Source organism: Haemaphysalis longicornis, unplaced genomic scaffold (assembly GCF_048455015.1).
Source record: "Haemaphysalis longicornis isolate Haplotype H1 unplaced genomic scaffold, Haemaphysalis longicornis Haplotype H1 scaffold_2, whole genome shotgun sequence".
NCBI lineage: Eukaryota > Metazoa > Arthropoda > Arachnida > Ixodida > Ixodidae > Haemaphysalis > Haemaphysalis longicornis.
In genome coordinates this window covers 280,911,378-280,934,683 of record NW_027526295.1, presented here as the reverse complement: position 1 = coordinate 280,934,683, position 23,306 = coordinate 280,911,378, and positions in this window count along the sequence as shown.

Genomic DNA, 23,306 nt, shown 5'->3' with positions numbered 1-23,306 from the left:
TAAAGTTTAATACTACTACTGCTACTACCAATTCCCGTCACCGGAAATTGCTCGCCTTGAAAGCCTCATCCGTGAAATCATCCAAACCCTCCCGGAACGCATAGCTTTCTTTGAAAGCCACTCTGATCTCCCGCCTCTCCAGAGCCGAAACACCACATCCCGCCGAAGCACCAAGCACCATAAACCAGCTCTACACCAATGAACGAATCTGACGATGAGCACTTCTCCCCAGAATACCCACCGCAGTAAGTGTCACGCTTCCTCGCACCTTTCTCTCTGGCAATAGAACTGCATATCATATCGCAACAAGCAGCATGTATTGTACTCAATCAATACGTCCTACCAAACCCTCCCACTCTCATTGCGCTTCATGAAACGGACACAGAAAACCCCCGCCTGCAAGGATATACCACATTTGTATCCGGCTCCGGTAGTCGAATGGCCATATTAGTGCAATCGCACCAGCCTGCCCAAATTCACACCTTTCCCACTGAGATAGGCTACGTGTTGAGGAACTCCTCCCGTGCACACGCCAGCTTAAAAGCACTTTTGTTCTGAATATCTACAGTCCGCCCTCTCAACAGCTCCCCACATTACTCCTACTTATTCGTATTGTGCGGCAACGCATCAAAGGCCATGCGCTAGTAAATATAGGGGATTTTGATGCCACCCATACCACCTGGGGTTACCCCAAAGACAGCAAGAAGGGCAAGCAGGTCTACGAAGCCATACGGCAAAACAACCTTCACCTGCAATACTCCCGGCACAAGCACCCGTATTGGCAACAGCGTATCTCGTGACTCTTCGCCTGACTTGTCTATGACTTATAAAGTTGCGGACCAAATCTGAACATGCCTGCCAGACACACTAGGGAGTGTTCACCACATCATCAGCCTGCACCTGCCTTACACAAAAGCTATAAGAACTCGTCTTGGCACTGCACGCGGTTAACGGATTGGACACAGTTTCGTCGCGACACCCCTGCCGAACCTATTCATGACATCAAAGAATGGTCCGCTGCCATCCTGGACGCAGCACGGAAGCACACAAAAGAAATCCCGCTAACTTCGGACACCCCGGTGGTGTATGCCCACCTCGATCATCTTTGGGATGCCCGCCGTGGTCTAATCAAGCGATGGAAAACTCGGAAGACCAATCGGTGACTCCGCATTCGGATGGCTATGTTGACCAAGGAGGCTGCTGATTATGCCAGCATCTTAGCAAGCAAAATTCGGCTCAATTTTGTACGAAGTTTCAAGGAACGCTAGGCACGCGACAAACCTGGCATCTCCTCAGATCGCTAATGGGCGATAACGAAACCAAAGCAGCAGTGGCCCACCAACTGCGCCGCCTCATACAAAACTATTCCGGCACGGAACAAGAACTGCTAGAGGAGCTAAAGAAACCATGGGCACGACCAGATGGGTACCCGTCCTTGCACCATACTCCTTACACAGGACCCCCAAATGCTGACCTGGATGCGCCCTTCACCCTTCCAGAAATTGAGGCAGTCGTGCGTAACCTTACGCGCAATACAACACCGGGTAAAGACCTCATCCAGAACAAATACCTGCGCAATCTCGATACGGCCGCCCTTGAAGCTTTGTTACAGTACATCAACGAACAATGGAATGCGGGAACTCTACCGCAACTCTGGGGGCACGCGGATATTAGTCTTATCCGGAAGCCAAAGAAACCGTTGACTCCACAAAACCTTCACCCCATATCCCTGACATCGTGTGCTGGGAAACTGTATAACATTTAGTACATAACCGCTTGTTAGCACACATCGAGGATAATGATCTGTTCCCAATGACAATATTTGCCTTTCGACCCCATCTGTCCCCGCAGGATATTTTAATCCAACTTAAGTCGGACGTTATTGATCACCTCACGTCATCTCATAAGCGTTGCATACTCACCCTGGACATCAAGGGTACTTTCGACAACGTTTCGCACTCGGCAATACTTGCAGGACTCGCATCTCTAGGATGTAGAGAGCGCACGTATAACAACGTCAGGGCCCTCTTAACGGACCGTACAGCGACAATTGGTCTTTAGTATCTTCGATCGTCCATTTTCACGATTCAAGCGAAAAATACCCCCCAAGGCTCGGTCATCTCGCCACTATTATTTAACATCGCCACGAAGGACCTCCGACCAAAATTTCAGTCGATTCCCCACTAAACACGCGTTATACGCGGATGACCTTAGCGTCTGGACGCCTACTGGCTCCATTGGAGAACAGCAAGATGCCTTGCAGCGAGCGGTTACCTTTTCCCTTCACTACCTCCAGCCAAGAGGCCTCCAGTGCGCATCGGAAAAATGGGCTTTGCTGACACTCCACTCTCGGCCTTCTCACAAATCTGCTCGAGGTACACCTGAACCTCAGGTCATCATTGCAGGACAGCCAATCCCCAGCATCCCGCACCTGCCAGTGCTGGGTCTCACAATACCCAAAAACGGCTCTGGACTGCACACAATTTCCCCTCTGCATAAAACCCTGTCGCAACTGATGCACCTTCTGCAACGCATCTCCCACCGCCGTCGAGGCCTTAAAGAGCACGATACCCTACAGATAGTGCAAGCTTTGCTTATTATCCGCATTATCTACGGGACCCCGTACCTCGCTCTGAAAACAACAGAAAAGGCTCGGCTCAACACAATGATTTGCCAAGCGTACAAAACTGCGCTTGGCCTACCCACTGCTACTGCGACCCACAAACTACTCGCTTTGGAGTTCACAACACGTGGGAAGAGCTGCAAGAAGCCTATCATTCAGCTCAAATACGGGGCCTGCAATTGACTTCCACAGGTCGTCAGGTCCTTGCAGCATTAGGACTCCGTCCGATACCCCAGAGGGAACAAAAACAACGCATTCCTCCAGCCCTGCGAGATGGCATCCGGGTGGCCCCAATCCCTCGCAATATGCACGCCAACTATACCACCTTGGCCGCCGGGCTGCCCGCGCTCGAGCCCTGACTGCGCGATACGGGAAAGACCCCACCACCCTATATACAGATGCTACCCCCTACCCTGGGCGCGCCGGCCACGTAGCCTGTGTAGTTACTCATTCTGGCCAATGCGTCAATGCCGCCACTACTACAACAAGCTCAATCGATGTCTCCGAAGAAATAGCCACTGCCCTGACCGCTATTTCCCGCCCTGACCCAGTCACCATACTCACCGATTCGCAGACAGCCTGCCGAAACTACCAGATTGGCCGAATTTCTTCATCAGCCCTTCACATCCTCAAAAACTGCTCAACCACCCCTGACATCCGCATCGTCTGGGCTCCTGGACACGCCGCCATACCCGGCAATGAAGCGGCTCACGCCGCGGCTCGCGATCTGATACACCGAGCCATTGCCGACGGTGGCCAATGTTTGCCCCCTTAAGATCGACCCCACCCACTGAGTGGCTACACGGAGATTCTCGCTCATTACAGGCAAACTCGCCGTCGCCTCCCATCACAGAACTGGCGCCTCTCCAGAGAGGAAGCTACAACTTGGTGGCGGCTCCAAACGAATACCTACCGAAATCCCACCCGGCTCCACCTCATGTTCCCAATCCCTCTGTGCTCATTGTCCCCATCCTGGCACCCTCTACCACATACTATGGGAGTGCCAACGTACTCCGGACTTGTCCCCTATTCCCGACCCCACCTACGAGCAGTGGAGGGCTTCCCTGGCCAACCGAGACCCGGATACCCAGCTCAGCCTGGTGACCCGAGCAAGGACAGCCAGCTGACGTCAAGGCATCCCGGAATAGGGATGCCTTCCACGGGGCGAGGCCCATTCGTCAGCCTCTGCTCGACAGGTAAAATGTTTATTCTCTCTCTCCCTAAGATCTGCAGCCATTGCCTTGGGGCTACAGGAAAAGAGAAGATATGTGTTTGACACCGGGCTTTTGCATAATTTAAGGCTCAAGTTGTCCACGGTATTATTGGTGCCGTTCATAGAAAAGCCACTGGGGGGACATATTTCAGTGCGACCGGACATCGCAAACTCCCGCCGGAAGCGTTATGTCGAATGAGGGTGAATGCCATTGCAAGAGCCGAAATTGATGGGGGCGTAAAATGCTCTGTTCCTAGCAGCTATTAGTATTAAAAGAATACGATCGAATGTCTTCGGTACACTGACAGTACTGGTCGCACATCAGGCTGTTCTCGTGATGCAATAATAATTTGTACAGACTGGGCCAAAAGTTCCCTGCTACACTCGATACCCATACCTAAAAATTTCCCGTAACCTGTTTGTAATCCCTTTTGTAATCCCCAAATTTGCGGCAAGTTGCACTGGATAATTATGCTATCTTTTTAAATTCTTTGAGGTAGACCGGCAGGCACCGCGGCGTGGGATCTTCTAACCAACTTTGGGTCAAATTGACCAAATGTATGTGCGGGTTCAGCAGGTCCAAGAAGTGTTAACAAAGCTTTTATGTGCGGATTCGGAGCGCATTATAAGCGCTAGCATTTCTTTGGCCAGGTTTAAGGGATGTGATCTTTATAAACGTTGCGGGATTGGTCTCGGCACAGAGGATGGTTTAGCGATGTTGGACGAAGACATCTTGAATGTCTCCTCCTACAGCCATGCCTCTCGTACTATACTTGCAACCGATATTTCAAAGGCGTATGATAATCTATCCCATTGCTGGTGCAGTTCTTTTGGTGACAGGGATACCGAGGGAACGCTGATACAGTCGTCACATAATCTAAGAATTTGCGCGGCTTCTATAATTTCTCGGGTAATCTTCTCTCTGTGTCGGCCTATTCCGTGCATTATTCGAACCGCGGCCTGCAGCCGCACCGGAGGAAAAGCGAGCCCAGGTGGCCACTAGCCGCATTTGAAACGTCGTTGCTGTGTTCGCGCAGTCATTCATTAAGACAGCGGTCTGTTTTACCGACGTAACGCTGGTTGCATGGGTGGAGGGGCAGTGAATACACAACTGCTTTTACACAAGGCACAAACATTGCTCTGTCCTGCTTACAGCACCTTTTCCCCTGCGAATGCTCACTGTTAACTTTTCTGCAAAGTCGCGAAAGCTTGTCTGCCACTTCTGAATCCTGCGAAATTTTCTTTAGTCTGTGAGAGAGCCCATGCATGTACGGAATGACGGTTATCTTATCTTTCTTAATTCTGGATTCTTTCCTTGAGATTTGAATGAGCCGTGCTTTCCTAGCTTTCTTTTTAGGATTTTTCTGCCCCCGACAAGCTTTCGCGACTTCGCAAAAACGGTAACAGTGAGCCTTCACAGGGCGAAAGATGCAATAAGCAGGAAAGAGCAATGTTTGTGCCTTGTGTAAAAGCAGTTGTGTATTCGCTGCCTCTCCACCCATGCAACCAGCGTTACGTCGGTAAAACAGACCGCTGCCTTAATGAACGACTGCGCGAACAAAGCAACGACGTTTCAAATGCGGCTAGTGGCCACCTGGGCTCGCTTTTCCTCCGGTGCGGCTGCAGGCCGCGGTTCGAATAATGCACGGAATAGGCCGACACAGAGAGAAGATTACCCGAGAAATTATAGAAGCCACGCAAATTCTTAGATTATGTGACGACTGTATCAGCGTTCCCTCGGTATCACTGTCACCAAAAAAACTGCACTATCAATCGGCTCGTGGCGAGTACGTGTAAAATGGCTGAGTGTTCCAAGTAATAATGTATAGTTTTTCAGGCTATTTTTTAAGGCTACCTGATATCTTCCTTGTGTTATAGTGGCACCATGTTAGTGTATATAAGTGGTGTTGTTTCAAAATAAAATTTGAGTTGATAGTAGCACTTCGTCTCGTCGGTTTTTGTTTTCTTCTCTAGTCCCCGCGTTAGTTTGCGCTTCCCGCTGATGCAATGTTTTATCAAATCGCCCGAGCTTCCGTGCTTGCAAGGCTAAACACAGCGCGGGGCTGTCCAACTCCGAACCGTTATTGCAACTAGCCTTCACAACGCATTCGACGATGTATACTCCATGCTGGGATTTTCCACAAGATTCGCTCCACTGATGCCTTCTGCCGCCTATTCCATTACATCAAAAACTTCCTTTCCAACCAGAAGATTCGCATTCTGGGACTCAGTGAGGGGTTTACTCATGCTCTCCATGTTACTTAAGACACATCTCAAGGATCATTCTTTTCTCTATCTTCTTCAACATCACCTTTGTAATCTTCCTTCCAGACTCACCCGAATGCAAAATATGGACCGTCATCTGTGACGACAATATCGTCCTATGTAGTACCGCGTGAAGCCCTGGAGAACAATAACCCATCATTCAGCAAGGGTTGGACACCTTGCCCCGTGTATACAGGAAGTTGAACTCGCTTTCCTGAGAAATCTGAGTACATTACCACCCTCGACGCACCTCCTCGCCATGACTCTTTTGCTCTCCCAGCTGTCTCTTGTGTGGCGCGCCGGACAAGCTCTATCACTCCATCGGTGAACGTCCACGCGACTACTTCCCACTGCTCTCCCCCACCCACTGGGAGCAGGCACTGGAGTGCTCGGACCGCGACTGCCAAGAACTTCAGTAGACCCACTGTTGGGCAAGTTGGTGCGTATTTGGTAAAACTTCAACAAGGACGATAGAAAGACGAGCGCTTGTATTTATCGTCTTCCTGTCGTCCTTGTTGAATTGCGCTCAAAGTTTCGCCAAGAACTGGTCACCGGCAGAAACCTGGACGTCGTGGCGGCCCTCTGGGCCACCGCCACTACTTAGTTCCAAAGAAGAGTGGTTTATATCTCTCTTTCTCCCTCCCTTGCCACGCCGGATAAGGGTTCCAACCATCCCGAATTTCGCCGGGCCCTCCCGACTTTTCATACAGAGGTCCAAGTTCTGCGCCGTCCCTGTCTGGACAAGCTCTATGTCCCGGATTTGTTCCGGACCGTCCAGTTAAAAACATTCTGAGATCCAACGCACCCCCCAACAACCCGCGTCACGCAACGGAACACGAAGTCAACACGAACTTGTCCAGGCGGAGCTGCAGGTAAAGCTGAACTTCCGCGTAAAGTGCGGCGACCTTTATAAGCACATTCTCCAGCAAGGGGAAGTGTTGCAAGAAGCACGTAGCCAGCTGAAGTACCACTTCAAGGGGCCGCAACAATAATGAAACAATAGATTTATCTCGAAGATACCGCAATAAAGAAAAGTGATTTTGCTGGCTCCCTAGTTGCTCCCCACCCCCGTACCCCCTTCCTTCAATGACGAATTGTTACCCTAACGCCAACTCATACGTCACGCTCACCTTGTATCTCCACGGTCAACCACTTCCCCGGCGGCCCTTTATCGAAATTGCGGTCTTCACATTTTCGCACGATGGGAAATGTAGATCAGGTCGGAGTGAAAGAAGGTTGGAGGAAGGAGCAGTGAACTGAGGGGAAGGGTATGCCTCTAGAGAGAGGAGTAGAGGAGGGGGCGCGAGGGGGCGGGAGGGGGAAGGTATTGGTGCGGGAAGGCGAAATTGAGGCAAAGGGAAGACGAAAGGGGACGGCAAAGAAGGATGGAGGTAAAATTAGTATTGGGAAAAGGGTGATGACTGGAAGAGGTGATAGGGACAGGCGGTAGGTAAACTTGAGGGAGGACTGTGGCAGGCAAGAGTGTGAGTTAGGGGTGTGTAGGGGGAGAGGACGAGGCGTTGCTTGGCAGTGGTGGCCGAACCTACACGTCTTTCAACGTCATTTGCAGCAAAGCGAAGGGGTGGTTTCACACGTTATCAGCGCTTTCCAAGTTCTGTTTTTCTAAATATTACACGATATTGCAGATGAATTGCTGACGAGATTGGCTCAGGGGACACGTCCGAACGCGCTGCATCCGTATGCGCCCTTAAAGGAAACATCCACTCCTTTGACGCATAAAGGCGCATCTCAACCATTTACGTCATCTGGTGTGAGGTCTCTTTCCCCAGCGCTAAAAATTGTGTCGCCCAGCCGAAGCATTTTCACAAATTACATTGCAACGGTGCTTCTCATTATTTCGAGACCATAAAGGGTCAAAGTATATCACTAACAAAAGGGCTTCCCACTGCCGACACGAAAAAGTGCTTAGTCACCGAGCCGCGTTGGAGGTGAACTAATTGGCTGCGACCCGGCTCTAAAGTGAGCCAAGAGGCGGAAGCCCCGCTCGTGATGGGGCACAGCGCTGCGCTTCTTTCGTTCAGTGAGGGGAGTGCCTGCCTCTCGGCACGAGCGCACGCGTGGACAGTAAATTGCGAGGCCCTGCTTCGCGCTTGGCTTGGCCTGCGATCCGATACACTGGCGCCGCCCCGCCGCCTGTCAGAAAACTGGACCCGTAATTAAACCTTCCTACCTGAACGTCGAGAAGCAGGGGAGCGGGGGCCTATAGCTTCGTTGTTTTTTTCATCCGTTTTTCGCTCTAAACGAAAAACGACCCAGTCCACAGTGTCAGCGGCTTGACTGAGCCCGGGCTTCAAGGTTACGACTAAAGGGGAAGAGGAAGAAACGATTTCGGTCTTAACTGCTCGAAAAATTTCATTTATTTTCAATTTATTTAACATGCTGCTGGTGTGCAATTGGGCCCCAGAAAAACGGGCTGCTTACCAATGATGCAGAAAAAAGCCCCAAGATCAAAATACACAGCAGCCTAGTTGAACGAACTTCGAGCTCCCCCTCCTCAAGAGTTTTAAGAGCGACGAATTCCGTTCAGAAATTGTTCGTGGGAAAAGAAACTGTACTTGCATGTGTTTGTCCTTGAAAAGGTTAGTGATAAGCAGTATTTCTTGTTATAGGACGTTTTCCATCTATAGGAAGTGTCAGTGGACTTTTCCGTCCCACAGCAATTGTAGAGAACTACGAATTGTCTTACTTTCCAGTGAGCCCCTAGTTTTGATATTTTGTTATGCTAAATCAATACATATTCAATGGGCACTCATAAGTCATCATTTTGGTTTCTCAGGATTTCGTCACTGCGTCCTCTATGTACAGCCTCGCTTTGAGGTTATGCGATAACATTTCCCTGCCTTGCTCCTTTTCTAGCATGGCCGGAGACGAATATAAACTTCCAGAAAACCGAACTTGTGAAGCTTACTAAGCACTGACACATGTCAAACTCAATGGCGTTTTGAGAACAATTTGACAAATGCATTTACTTCGCTCGCATCTTTTTGAATAAGAACTCGGCTACAGAAAAGACAATAGTCAGAAAAGACAATAGAATGGTTTGAAATCTTTCTGAAGTTCGTCTAAGCAGACATTAATGGCTAGGCACCTGTTAGTACTTGTAGGCATAAAAGTCTAGCTCTTAATTTAGAACAATTTCGGTTAATTATGTAATCTGGAACAATTTTGTACACTGTACTTTTCAGCAATTTTAACGAACTCTGTAGCAAAAGCAACAGTAAAGAACTTGAATGGTTTACAGAAGGTCCCGCTGCAGTCTCTTACCTTGGGACCTCCTTCTGCATATAATCTCCATGTATAATTTTCAGATATTAATAAATCTATTGATTAATTGATTGAATCACGATAACGAGCTTAGTGTGAGCCTCATAAGGCAGCGCGAAGCTTTATTTTCTCCAACTTAATTTACCTAAACACTACCGCTCTGACTTTAAAGACGCACAAACGTTAATTCATAACCCTCATATTTGCCTTGCGACAAAACAACCCCTCTTAAGAAAACGTCCCGGCAAGCACCTGCATATAAAAACGGCTACTTACGACACCAAGAAATTCCAGTCATAGATCTTGATTGACTTAATATCGGGTGTTTGTATACGGGTGGTCCCCTTGGGATAAAGTAAATAATTGCGGTTTTTTTAGTTCAGCTAAGTTCAGTTTTAGTTTTATTGTTCCTAAACAGTACAGAATGAGGTCCTGAAGTTATAAGAATTGTCCGGGGGACCTCCCACAAGAAGATACCAAACACTGTTAAATGAGAAAGGCAGCGACAATTGTACATTAACTAAATAAAGCAACATGATTACTGCCAAAAAAAAATTCCTAGACAAAAATAGTTTGACAATGTACAAAAGAAATGGTGAACAACAAAAGACCTCTCAAATTAATCAGGGACGTTTCCTTGCGCTCGCCTTCGCGGCTATCCACCCCAACGTAATAATTTGGTTCGATCCAATGCGGCCTGATTCTCCTTTTTGTCCAGTTTTCTCTTTTTTGATTTCTTGATTGATATTTTGCACTCTTTTTTTTTTCTGACCACGAGCATGAAATGGAACCGAATGCTTACAGTGTCCCCCTAGCATCCCCCATGAATGAAGGCAGTCACCAGTCTGTGCATTCGTGTCCGCCTACGGAATGTGCGGGGCCACCGTTCGCCATCAGCGCTCGGCGAGAGAGGGCTCTGTTGCGGACATATCAATGGCCGTGCGCACGCCTGTGGCCAGCAGCCCGTGGCGTATATATATGCCCGATGACTTATGTGTGTGAAGGGCAGGAGGTACGAATCGAGGAGCAAGACCCTTCGTGCAAACCGGCCGCGGTTGTCGAGTGCATTGTAACGAGAGCGAGCCGACGGGGGCGAGGGAACGCCTCTAAGAGCGGCGCGGGGCATGGAAGTGGAGAGACAAGGCGGGCTTCCTTGCCCGCGCGACCACTCGAGTGGTGCGGGTGTGTTTGTTTGCGAGAGCCCGGCGGCCTTTTCTCCGGCTATGACGAATGCGAGGCATAAATCGCATGATCGTCTGACCCGGGCCAAGAAGGGGAAACGGAAACGAAAACGCGAAGAGAACAAGGAGGGGAACGCGGGAAACGGGCACTGCAGAGCAAACGGGGGTGAAAGGAATGGGCCAGGCGTCCAATGCGCGCGATTCGGCGCTTAGAATAAGCTCGGCGTTCGGAGTCTTGCGTCTGCGGTTCTCTGACGCTGTTGCAGCTTCCGGTCTAAGGCGGGGGAATGGGGAGCAAAAGCTGGTTCGATTTGTTAGCGCTGGCCGAAGGTAAAGAGCGAGGATGGTAGCAAACACTTTGACGTACGAGCTTGGTTTGTCTTAAGCTGAGTTTTTTTTTTCGTCTTCCCCACAGCGGATGTTATGGCCAACCGGCACTAAACGAAATAAAAATAAAAATACAAGAGGCATACCTCACCAGAATGCCGGAGTGGTTCACTCCATTTAAATATCTCGTACATTCTACTAGTAACATTCCTCGCCACCTCATGTGAGCACTGAAAATTTGGTTTTGAAAATTCTTCATTTCGACATTGCGTGAAGATAGTTGCTGTTACGTAACTATCAGACGATCGGGACACGTGCTGAAGGACGCGAACAAAAACACTTCTTTTGCCTCCTTCTTTTTTTTTTCTGTGCTGCTGGGAACACTGTTCGGCCTTGCGCTTGCAGGTTTTCACATTTCCATGATATGGGCATCCGAATGACCCTCACGCTGTTCTGATGGAGGTTCTATTCTTTGTCGTCTTGCCTTCCCTCCCACATTGCTGCAAGACGCCTCGTGGTTCACTGGGAGCCTCCTGGACACGTTTATAGCCCGCGTTTTTTATGGTATTACTCCGCTCGTGCACGACGCTGGGTGACCACTGCGGGGTCGGTCAACTCGTGTTCGGCTTTTAGCTAGATCACTCGTCAGCTAAACTCGGGCTTTAAGCAGTAGCCTGAATCACACCATCACAACGTCGTCTGGTCGACAGAATAAAGATGAACGTCATTCTGCGGTCTGGTACACAGCACAGGCGGTTCTTTCCCCGACAGTGAATCAACGTTTGCGTAGGCCAGTTATGAACTGGAAGATATGGGTGTTCTCCGACGCGGCCACCCGATTCCACAGTCGCGCCACTTGCGCTTGAGCGTAAAAACAGACACTTCACCTGTTATTCGGCCATGAACTACCTTGTCGGCCATGAGCGACCGTATCGACCACACGTCGCCGCCGCGTTCACTGCAGCGGAACAAACCCGAAGGTCTTGATGTCGCGAAGCACGCACGAGCTCCCGCTGGCTTTTTGGCCGACGTAACTCGCGCCGCACGGAAGCATTCCTGTCAACCTGTACGTGTGAAACGTTGGTACTACTTGGCCTCTACCGCTGCTGATATTCTTAGGCCATGGCTGTTACACACAGTGCACTCGCAGAGGAGAGGCAGCAACATGAGGTGTAAACTACACTTAGTTATTACAGACTGCGGCGGCCCGCGTAGATAAAAACGTAGGCTTCGCCGAAACGTTGCAGTTTGACAAGGCACTCAGAGCGTCATTGGAAATATTAAATATCTAATTATATGTTTATTCTAATAATATAATATAATGTAATATCTTTTATTGAATATAATATAATATAATATAATATAATATAATATAACATAATATAATATAATATAATATACTCTGATATAATCTGACAAGTCGTAAGTTGGCCATTGCATGGAAAAATACCAAGAAAATGCCGAGCGGTCGTGAGCGCGTGCTTCGCGGCGACCGCCGAGCGTCCTCGTCACGCGCACTGGCTTTAGAAAAAGATAAAACTGGCAAAACCCCCTAGGAGTGAGGAAAGGGCAAGCGCTCGTGAAGGCGTGCCTTGCGGCGACCACTGAGTCCCCGGCTCGTGCAGTGGCTTTAGCAAAAAAGAAACTCCAGCGCTAATGCTAACGTTGAAACGACACCCTGCTTGGGCGAGGTCACCGCAGCCGCCCCATTCTCTCGAAGTTTCGGCTCGGGGTCAGCGTGCTAAAAAAATAACGGTTGAGGTTCGCGTTCAGTTCCGGAAGAAATGCCGGTTCTATTTCGGATTTCGGTTCCTTTCGGTTCCGGTTACTTTCGGTTCCGGTTCGACACTCTGGTTCAAACCATAGGGATGTGCCGCAAAAGCGAAGGCGACTATGATGTTCGTCGACGAGTGACCCAACGGTGGTCGTCTGCGTTATCCATAACCAGCGACCAATCTCCTCGTCCTGTCACAGCAGTCAAACAACTCCGGCGTTTGATGTTCCGCTGCGCCGTTGTCATCGTCGTCGTCTTCGTCGAAGTGGTGCGCGAGCGGGTGATTAGCCCTTTTGCAAGCCATCGTCGCACGCACGAAGGACGACGACGCCGGCGGCGACAACGGGGCCCGTAGCGGCGATGACACTTGACAAATGGCGGCTTGCGGGAACAAAGCAGCCTTCGGAGCCCAGGTGTCACCGGGTTAATGGCGCGCAGAAATCGAATGACCCGGAACGCGACTTCTCTCCGGCAAAAATTATTTTGCCTAACGGTAGCTACGAAACGACACTGGCTGAACCTCTTGTGTGTGCGTGTGTGTATGCGCGGCCGCCCACCTACCTACCTCGGACCGAGAAAAAAAAAGAAATGGTATGTTATTTTGGAGCTAGCGATAGACGGAGAAAAAATAGCTCTGAGGAATAGCTTTATAGAGAGGAACAGGAAGCCGTGTCCCGCGACATGTTCGTTTACCTCTAAAATCTGATTTTTCCTTCTATTCGCCTTGATCCTATGAGCGTCATGTCAGTACAGAAAAAAATAGAATCCTTTCTATTGAATCGGAACCGGCTGCAAAGCAGATTGTAAGTATCAGGCAGACGGAATCAAATTTGGTCTGTTTCTTCGCTGTGTGAGTATTAGCCTTTATTCCGGTGTTTGTTATTTTTATAGCGATCCGCTTTGTTCGTGAAAAGAATTGTGTACTACAAATTGAACCTTATTTTTTGCGCCTAACAAACTACGAGATATTTCAAAAGATTAATTACGGCCGTGGAATAAAGCATAAGGTTGAAGCTGAAAGGACCGTACTTCCTGATGGTAATAAAGAGCCCTAATGGGCACCCTCGTCAAGACAAGTCACAGAAACATGCAAAACAATCACGGGGAATACTTTGAACTTCCCAAAATTTCCTCTCGGTAGCCTTGTTGTACCCTGTGTTGATCTGCACTTGCACTTTCTGCCGAACTTTTATGTTTCACTCGTCAGACCGCTGGCGTAGCCTCGTACTCAGAGGCGATATTGCATAAAAGAATAAAGGGAGTGTTACAGGGGAAGCATTAGATGGCGCTGTGTGCGAAAAGGAAATTCCGGGCTTGTTCCAGCAAGGAAACGGAATGCGCGCAGAGGAAATTCCGGGCTTTTGCCCACAAGGGAACGGAATAGATATTCCGTTCCACTGTGGGCACAAGCCCAGAATTTTCTGTGCGCACACAGCGCCATCTAATGCTTCTCCTGTAACACTCACTTTATTCTTTTATGCAACTTATAAAAGAGCACCACTATTTCGCCCCAGTAACCGAGGTCGTGGGTTTTAGAACGAACGCCGCAGTTTCGTGCCCCAGCAATGCCAAAATGTTTTCCGAGATCTCTGATTTTTTTTACTCTAAAATGTTCTCTTAGTTTGATTCTGCGCTGTATTTTCGTGATTAAAATTGGTTTGGTATCGTTTGGGTGAGTTTAGACGTGGAGCGCGGCATATCAACTCGCTTAAGTAATGTTTTGCCTCGCACTAAAAGTACCGGGCTTGCAATCACGCAATATTTCTCAGTTCAACCAATGAAATTGAGATTTACCGTACATTTATGGGCTTAAGAAACAGCACGGCTAAAGATGGTCCAATGCAGCAGTGGCAATTGGCGATTTTTATTCTTCTTTCAAAACAGTCTCTTGTGGTGTACCCCAAGGAAGTATTGTAGGGTTCTTACTTTTCAATTCATGTGTCAATGACATTGTTAACATTCCTTGTGATGCTAAATTCCTGTTTATGCAGACGACACCAGTTGGTTCCGGCAGTAGTGTAGAAGAAATCATGTTAAAAGCTCAAATAGCACTTACGGAGGTTTTAGAATGTCCAAAACCAATGGACTTAAACTTAACGCCGGTAAAAGGCAGTCTTATTTAAAGCTAAGAACAAAGCATCAACGGCGGAAAGTATATTAACATTGGGGGGCACCACGTGTGTTGAAATGGTTGACAAACATAAAATACTAGGTGTTACTTTTCTGCAGACCTCACATAGACGCCTCACTTTGAAATGCTAGTTAGATCCCTGTCGTCCGCAGCTGGTGCGATATCGCGATGTCGCTCCCAGAGGACATTAACCTAAAACTTTACCACGCCCTATTAGCTACCCACAATAACTTCTGCCACCTAGTTTGGGGAATGACTACGATGTGGTAACCTAGACTTAATAATCCGCCTTCAAAAGAGAGTACTTTTTTATCTGTATGCTGTATTAGGTCACATGAATGAAAATGTATACTGTGTGTGAGTATGTATGACTTTACTTTTCTGTTAAAATCTGCGCCGATCATTGCTGCCAGTACTGGGCCAGCCACCTCGTCAAGCTGCTTGAAACAGCAGCTTTTTGTGATTGGCTCATGCTCTGTAACAAAAGGAAAATAAATAAAGACGTGATTTAATTTGAGTACTTACGTTTATTTCAAATGTTCCTTTCATATACTCTAGTGCACCGCTATTTTCGCGACAGGAAATCGTCAGCGTGAAGAATTTCAATCATTTCAGTCTACTTAACTCTATTTTTTTTCTAATCATAATTTCAGAAACTTCAGTACAACAACTTCAGGTATTACTGTTCAAACAAGCGACTCTCTCACACGCAGCGGTGACAGGTGGCTCGTTCGTCTTCGGCGCACCGGGTATCTTCTGCAGTCCTTGCAATATTCATTGCCCTCCTTCCTTAACAAATTTCAAAAAGATGGCATCGACTACAACAAACGTACAAATACGAATCTACGTAAATATTTTGTGGCCAGATAGCTAATTGTCGGCAGCATGTTTCATTTATTTATTGTGCACACAAACTTCTGAGGTTATTCTTATACAAACAAGCGTACTTGTTTGAGGCATGTCGATGACTGTACCAGTGAACTGCTTTATTTTTTGAGCTCTAGAAACTGTGAAAACTAGGGGTTTTTTTGTGTGTGAAGCCATGATGCATCAGTGACTAAATTAGTCTTACTTTTGTGCACTTTTGTTGGTTTTTACTGTTTGTTTCGCTTTTTTTGTTTCACAGAGTGAAGTGTGACATGCCTTGGTTAGTGTATAGCCAGTTTTGTTATGTTTCAAAAATGTGTTCATTGTATCTATGAAATTTTTCTATTGTTACTTAATGTCTGTCACGATTAATATTATTTAGGAACATACATAAGAGTCTGTACACTTGTAGATTGTTGTTCGTACATAGGTGTGTTTTTACATGTGTATGCATCTGTTAATTTTACGTTTGTATTAGCGTGTGCATGCTTTTGATGTTGCCAAGCAGTTGCTTTGTATACGGGCTGCCAGGCACCCTTTAACAGGTCGCTGACGGCTTTTTCGCCATGGTGGACCGCCAACGCTCCAATGTCGGAAAATAAACTTAAAACTTGAAACCAGGGCTGCCCGGGCAGCTGAAGATCACGGCTTCTTGGACTGAGGGAGCCGACCAGGACTGCAATGACCGTTTTTGAACTAAATGTTTAGTCCTCCTCCTCCTACTACTCACACGCACACAATTTTTATATAAATAATTCCCCAAGAAGTGCCGAGAAATAAATTACAAGAGACTCCGCCAAGGGTTGCTCAGAGATCGAATGCAAAGCACGTAATTAACTATCACGTAAAGCCACTTTCCGTCAGTCATCGTTAGTCGTGTTTCATAAAAATTCTTCAAAACCACCTAAACACTTCTAATGAACTGTGAAAGCGAAAGCATTAATGTTAATTTAACGCCGCGGACTGCTTCCATCGGATATGTTGACGACCGCAGCCAATGGGAATTGGTGGATCAGCCGTGACCCTCTGCTGGCAGCTGTGATCGTGATTTGCCAGTCCCAGTGAGTGGGTATGCGAGAATTTCGGTTGGTTGTGTTCAGTTTGGTACTTAATTGGAATTGGTGAACCGGCTGTGAGCTTCCTAGGACAGCTGTCATCGCCAAGGGCCAATCTTCACGAGCTGGTACGTTATTAACAGCGAGGCTGTTTAGCAATTCGTTGAATCCGGCATTTGACAAAACTCGGCATAACACTAGTATAAAGCAAAGAAACCACCGGCACCGACAGGATTCGAGCCTGCATCTGGTAGATCAACGAAGTTAGAGTCAGTCGGCTTCCCCACTGGCCTACGACCATTTCCTTTTTTTTTTCTTTATTGCGTATTCTGGCAACAACACACGTTACAAAACCAACCTTCGAGGTTGAGGAAAATGAGCCTCTGCCAATCTTTTAGCTGGCATTCAGATGTTTAAGCACCTTTATTACGCTAAGCTCATTCAGGAAACTCAACACTTCGTGATTGCAATCATCATTATTCACCACTTCTCGAAGACTACAGACGTCTTAAACAAAATAACTATATTACAGACCGCGCGTCAACAAAATTCTGACGAACATCCATTCTGCTAGACTCTATTGCGTGCAAACCAAAAATAAAAAGCAGGTCGTATGGGCTGCCGTCCCCGTTCACTGAAGGGTATCTGATTCCTTCGGCTGTTAGTAGCAAATCCTTTTTCATAGTTCTTTGAAGGGCGTCCCAGAAAAAAAACTACATCCCAGCAATCCAGGAAAACGTACTCTACACTTTCGGGCTTTCTGCACAAAAAGCAGCCTGATCCCCACGGCAAAAACAGCACCCTTCGCTCTTCCGACGTCAGTAGTGGAAGGGTGTCTGTGTGGAGCTTAAAGAAAAACGTCTTTGCGGCCCCTCGCGCTGCCATTTTTTTACCCGCTTTAAAACGTCCTGGCCGATTTTGTCCCGGCACCTGGGTCGGTAAATTGGTTCGCGGAACAGTGATTCATTTAGGTCTCTATACTCTCACAGGAAACATTGGACAGGTATTTCGTCGAAAACCGTGCCGTGAGAAAACGGAACGATGCGACTAATTCTCGTAGAAAACCACTACCAGTGTGCCTTATATTGTCAACAGATCAAACTACGAAATTTGGCATGGCCGTCTCTAGTGTCAGTTGCAAACAGGTACGAACGAAAGGGTCTATCTGGTACCTTAAAAAGAAAAACCTAGATACAAGTTGTTTCACAAAAAGGTGTGGCAACGCCAAGCCACCATCCCCAGCTCGCGAAACAAATTGCTTCGGCTTGTTCGCTCGAAAGCTGACTACCAAACAAAAACTTGCAATAGGCGATGGAAGTTTTTCGCATTCATCCGGAAACGCGATAAAATCTGCATTATATACCAAATTCTGCCCACCACAAACATGTTTCATACAGTTGCACGTGCAAAAATGGACAGTTTTTTTTTTACCGCTCCATTTTCATGTCTGCGCACGCATTTCGTGCCGCTATTACCCGAGTATGCCGTATTTCCGCGATACCGATCCAATGGTACCCGCAAATACTTTGATGGTGTTGTAAACCACTGCACCTTTGCGTAAACAGCAGGTGCTTTGTCCATTACCCGTGCCACAACCCGACAGTTTTACTGACGTTCAATTGACTGCCCATTACCTCAAAAAAGCGTTGCGTCATGCGCAGCGCGTTACTCACACTTTCTTTATCTGAACAGAAAAAAGTCACATCGCCTGCGTAGGCCAACACCTTCACTTCACCCACCTGTAGGCAATAACCACGTAGGCTACTACTTGCAATTATCTTTGCTCACAAGGGTTCTATATAAACGGCAAGGAGTAACGCGCTCAGCGAACACTCTTGCCTCACTGAGGATTGAACGAGTACTTTATCTGTTAATTCCACTCGCCTCAAAGAAAGAAGCTGTCGTCAGTACTGAGGAACCTGGACTCTCTGCGACCATTTTCTGAAGAGAAGATTCTGTGCCACTGGCCCTGTCTGTCATCCGCTCAGAAGGCGACTAAGGAACTTTTACGCTTTCTACGGGCGAAGAACGTAAACTCTAGACTATAGACTGAAAGCCTTCAGTGGCAATCAGTGTCAGGGCTTCAGCGCTGGGCATACGTGTCTACTCCAACTTTCCTTCCTTCTTTCTTTTCTCTTTTCTGCCTATTTTTACTTTCCAATGTGCAGGATAGCAAACTAGGCTCTAGCCAGGTTAACTTTCCTGCCTTCCTTCTATACACTTCCTTCCTTCCTTATTAATTATGCTAGTGTTGCAATTACTCTAGGTCATTTCAACACCTTGTTTAATTGCAGACAGTAAGTTAACATGTTGCAGTATTTCAAACAGTATTTCATAACATACAAGGTCGAATGCTTTCGTCAGGTCTAGTTGTACCATGACTACGGTTCTAAAGTCATCATCCCAATACTCCAATACGCTACGCGCTACATGAATATTTTTAAATATAGTTATACCCTTAATACCACATGTTTGGTGAGGCCCTATTAACGTATTTATGAAGCCTTGCATACGTTTCGCCAGAACTTTCATTAATATCTTATAGTCAGTATTAGTAAGCGTGATAGGTTTGTAACCAGTTACTTTGTTCAATTGATCGCTGTCGTCCCCAACGGTATCAGCACTGTATGGGCATTTCCATACGACGGCGGTAGACTCCCGCGCTCATAAGACCAAGAAAAAGCACAATGCAGTCCCGCCAGTGCTGCTTTAAACTTCTTGTAAAATGCTGCATCGGGCCCCGGCGATTTGCCGTGGTACGACCGTGAGTTAGTACCTGAGAGTCAAACAGCTTACTCGCTCGGCTGTGACTCTGCAGGAGAGGAATCACGCCACCTGCTGGACGCAGAACATGGGATACGCTACACATTCCTGCGGGAGCCTAGTTGAAACGAGCGCGTTCTGTTAGGTCGTTCTGCTTCTTCGATTTGCTTCTCCTTCGCCATTATTGTGAGAAAGACGGCGTCAAGGCCGAACCGCATGGAGGGTTTTTTCACGCGATTCGCGCGCGTCGGCGTTGGTCCTGCGTTTTTTCGGCGCCCGCGTCGACGATTCCGCGCCCGCGGCAGCGTCGCGCGCGGCTGTAGGAGGCGCCTGGCGACTTGCACCAATGGGGAGGCGCGCGCCCTCATGGCGGCGGTTTCGAAGCGCTCGAGACAGCCGGCTGGCTCCGCCGGGGATGTTTAGGCTTACCACCCCGGCAGATATTGAATGGTCGCTTTCACTTGCGGTGCGGATGATGTTTTATAGTACCGTTTTCGCCCACATTATAAGCTCCTTTACCGCACAAGCAACTTCGTGCGTGCCTTGAGTGGCATTTTAGAGAGCGCTTAGAAGCGGTCGCTCGAGCTCCCGACACCACTTCGCGGCCGAAGCCGCCGCCATGTTGCTGCCGCAGGCCGCGCAGCGCGCAGCGTGCGGGTGGTACCGCGGCATCGTCAGCGCGCCTTTTGGCGTGCATGGAGGAAGAAAATTGTGGCGTGGGCGGAGCGTTTTCGCGATCAGAAAACCCTCCATGCGGTTCACGCTTAAAAGTCGTTGCGGCAGCGAATAAGAAGCAGATCGGCTGCAACCGTGGACTTAAAGGGATACAGAAGTTATTTGTAAACATTGCGGGATTACTAGCTCAAATTGTAGTCCGGAGTCCATGTGTCATGTTTCGACCACTCTGAGTGCGTTTACGCGACCTTATTGAGCAGAAAAATTCATTCAAAAATGTTGTCCTCCTCTCTGCATCCTAGTCCATTTTCTGTGGCGTTTTCGTGTGACGTCACGAGGAGATGACTTGGTTTGACTGCGCTACTGCACGGCTCACCCGACCTTCCGACAGAGTCAGTCGACCCCAGCGGTCGCCCGCCGGCCGCCGACGAGTCGTCGCAGTTCGTTCGCTCAGTTGAAACTAAGCCACGACACGTTTGTGAATGGAAGTATCTGCCTTTCTTTACTTTGTAAGTTTGTACACTGTATCAAGCTCCAAGTCCAGGTCGCTCGTCACAAGCGCTGCACAAGCGCACGTGCGACGCTTCGCTGACTGGTACGCTAGTAGAAAATCTAAGGCCACTTGAAGGCAAGAGAAGAGTCAGCGAAGTCAATATAGTTACTAAGGAAATAAAATCAACTGAAATTTTTAACGTACGGCGTAAAACTAAGGAGCAGGAAGCACTTTTTTGCGCTTCTTGAACAAGCACCTAGGGTGATTCCATGCCAAATGTCCAAGCCGTAAAATTGACCATCACGGACTTGCTCAGTAAAAATTGTGGGTCATCCTCGCATGGCCCACAATGCTTCCTGAAAGTGTTTTTGTCCAAAAAAATTTTGTTCTTTTTCTAGCGGCCCTTTACCTCCATGGTTTAAAGCGAACTTACGTCTGTGAAAAAAATTATGAAAAAGTAACTTCTCTTACAATGGCCACCATTTTCTGTGAACAGCATGTTGGTGCCCTGGGCTGCTCTATGCCGCATTTTTTAAATATTTTTCCTTTTTTTGCTGTAATTACGCCATTCATAAATTACACGATGTCATGCATTTTCAAACATTTTTAGCAAATACGAGAATATTCTCTCAGCCAATGAAGCATTTTTACCTGTATCTCAGCATTGTGGAAAATTGGTAAAAACTATATTTACTTTGAAAAAAGGTGAAATGTGCGAGGGAATGTTTGTCAAACTTGGAAAAATCTCCTTTCTGGACAATATTCACCTTGAAATCGCGCATTGTTGTGCTCGTAAAAAAAATATCAAATACAAACCATTCACTAGTACAAATGATCGCAATTTCTTTCAGAAAGTTTAATCAGAACAGTTTTTGTTTTAGCAGAGAAAAAATGTTTTCAATTTTTTGCAGTGACACTACTTCAGCCCGTTGTTCCACAGAGCGTCTTCTCTGCACGGCATGCACCAGCCTGCATAAAAGAGGCGCGAGCCAGCGGGTTCGCGCTACAAGAATACCTTTCGCCGCAATGGTATTTGTAGCGTCAGTACAGGAAAGAGGAATCATTCGCGTGTTAGTGGGAAAAGTACAACGTGGAGCTGGCGGTGGTGCGCCCATTCCATGAGTACGGGTAACTCAACGGCAGGCTGGACCTGGACGTGCATTTCCCGACCACGGTAGCCTCTTTTCTGATGGAGGCGAAAAGCGAAAACGCCTGTGTGTTCGAGATTTCGGCGCGCGTTGAAGATCCCCAGGTGGTCAAAATTAATCCGGAGCCCTGCACTACGACGCGCCTCGTCGCATAGCGTCGGTGCGTTAAACCTCGTAATCACCATCAATCATCTGAATGGGCCTAAGGTTCTTTTTGCCTTAACAATGTTCACGTACATGGCACGTGCCACCAGAGCTGGTAGGTTGGAAAGGTCTTGCTCATACACATTTCGTGTTCAGGCTCCTTATTATGGCAGGTATGTATTTTGCAACGCTATAAATTCCCTCGGAAGCTTAAAACGAGAGCAAAAGGCTCTGTCAACAAAGCGACGCCAGGAAGGCTTCCGTGCTTCATAAAGAAATGAATATATGCTTCGCATACAGAAAAGTAATAATGGCCGATTTTCTGTGGGCGTCAGCGCTAAGGCCTGACGAACTGCTTTGTCAGGAACCCGGATCAATTTAGCTTAGAATATCAACTGTAAAGCATAGCTCCTTTAAAGGCCGTGAAGCCAAACATTGGCCTGCGTGGAACAATGCCACCGGAAAAGCGCTGCTTTTTTGTACTTCACTGCGTGGGAATCTTTTACCCAAAAGCTGGGAACGACCGCTGTAATTGAGATGCTTTATCATTTTGTTACCACAGAACTCCGAAGAATGAACCCCTGGGTCACAAAGAGGCGAAATAAAAGTAAACATTTGTGAGAAATTGATGCTTATAGGATAGGTGGGTGTCAGATAAACTTTCTGCGTCGTGGCACGGCGAAATTAGCGTATAAACTCACGCGACGTTTTTGAGTGGTTGAGAGCAGAGCTAAAGAGGGTCAAAAGTTATCCGTTTTAGTGCGCTAGTAGTAGTAGTGGAATTTCGAAAAACACGGCGGAATTGTTGTTCAGTGTGTGAAGCATCGGCCAAAGGGAAGAAAAAGACGGGGTAGCGTGAAGGTTTCAGAGAGCGGTGGGGAATAGGGGTGAAAGGGGTGAAGAGATTGATTGACTGCTGGAATTAACGCGCCGACGCAGGCGATGAGGCGCGTCGTAGTGTGGGGCTCCGGATTAATTTTGACCACCTCTGGATCTTCAACGTGCGCCGAAATCTCGAACGCAGGGGCTTTTTCGCTTTTCGCCTCCATCAGGAATGCGGCTACCGTGGTGGCCGCGAATCGAGCCCGCGTCCTTGGGCTCAGTAGCCAAACGCCCTTAACACTGAACCACCGAAGAGGTTGACAGGGGTGAAGAGAATTCAGTTGATCAATACAAGTCTGTCAGTCAACCGGAATCGCTGGGCATAAATCGGACTGCCTGTTTCGTAGATGTTTGTAGCGCTATTCACAAAATGCGAAGAATCCTAACTCTAGTTGAGCTCAACGTGATGTGAAGCATTCGGGGTTTGGTTGTAGGTGATGACACTATGAATCATGGATAACGTAGTCGTCAGAGGAAGAG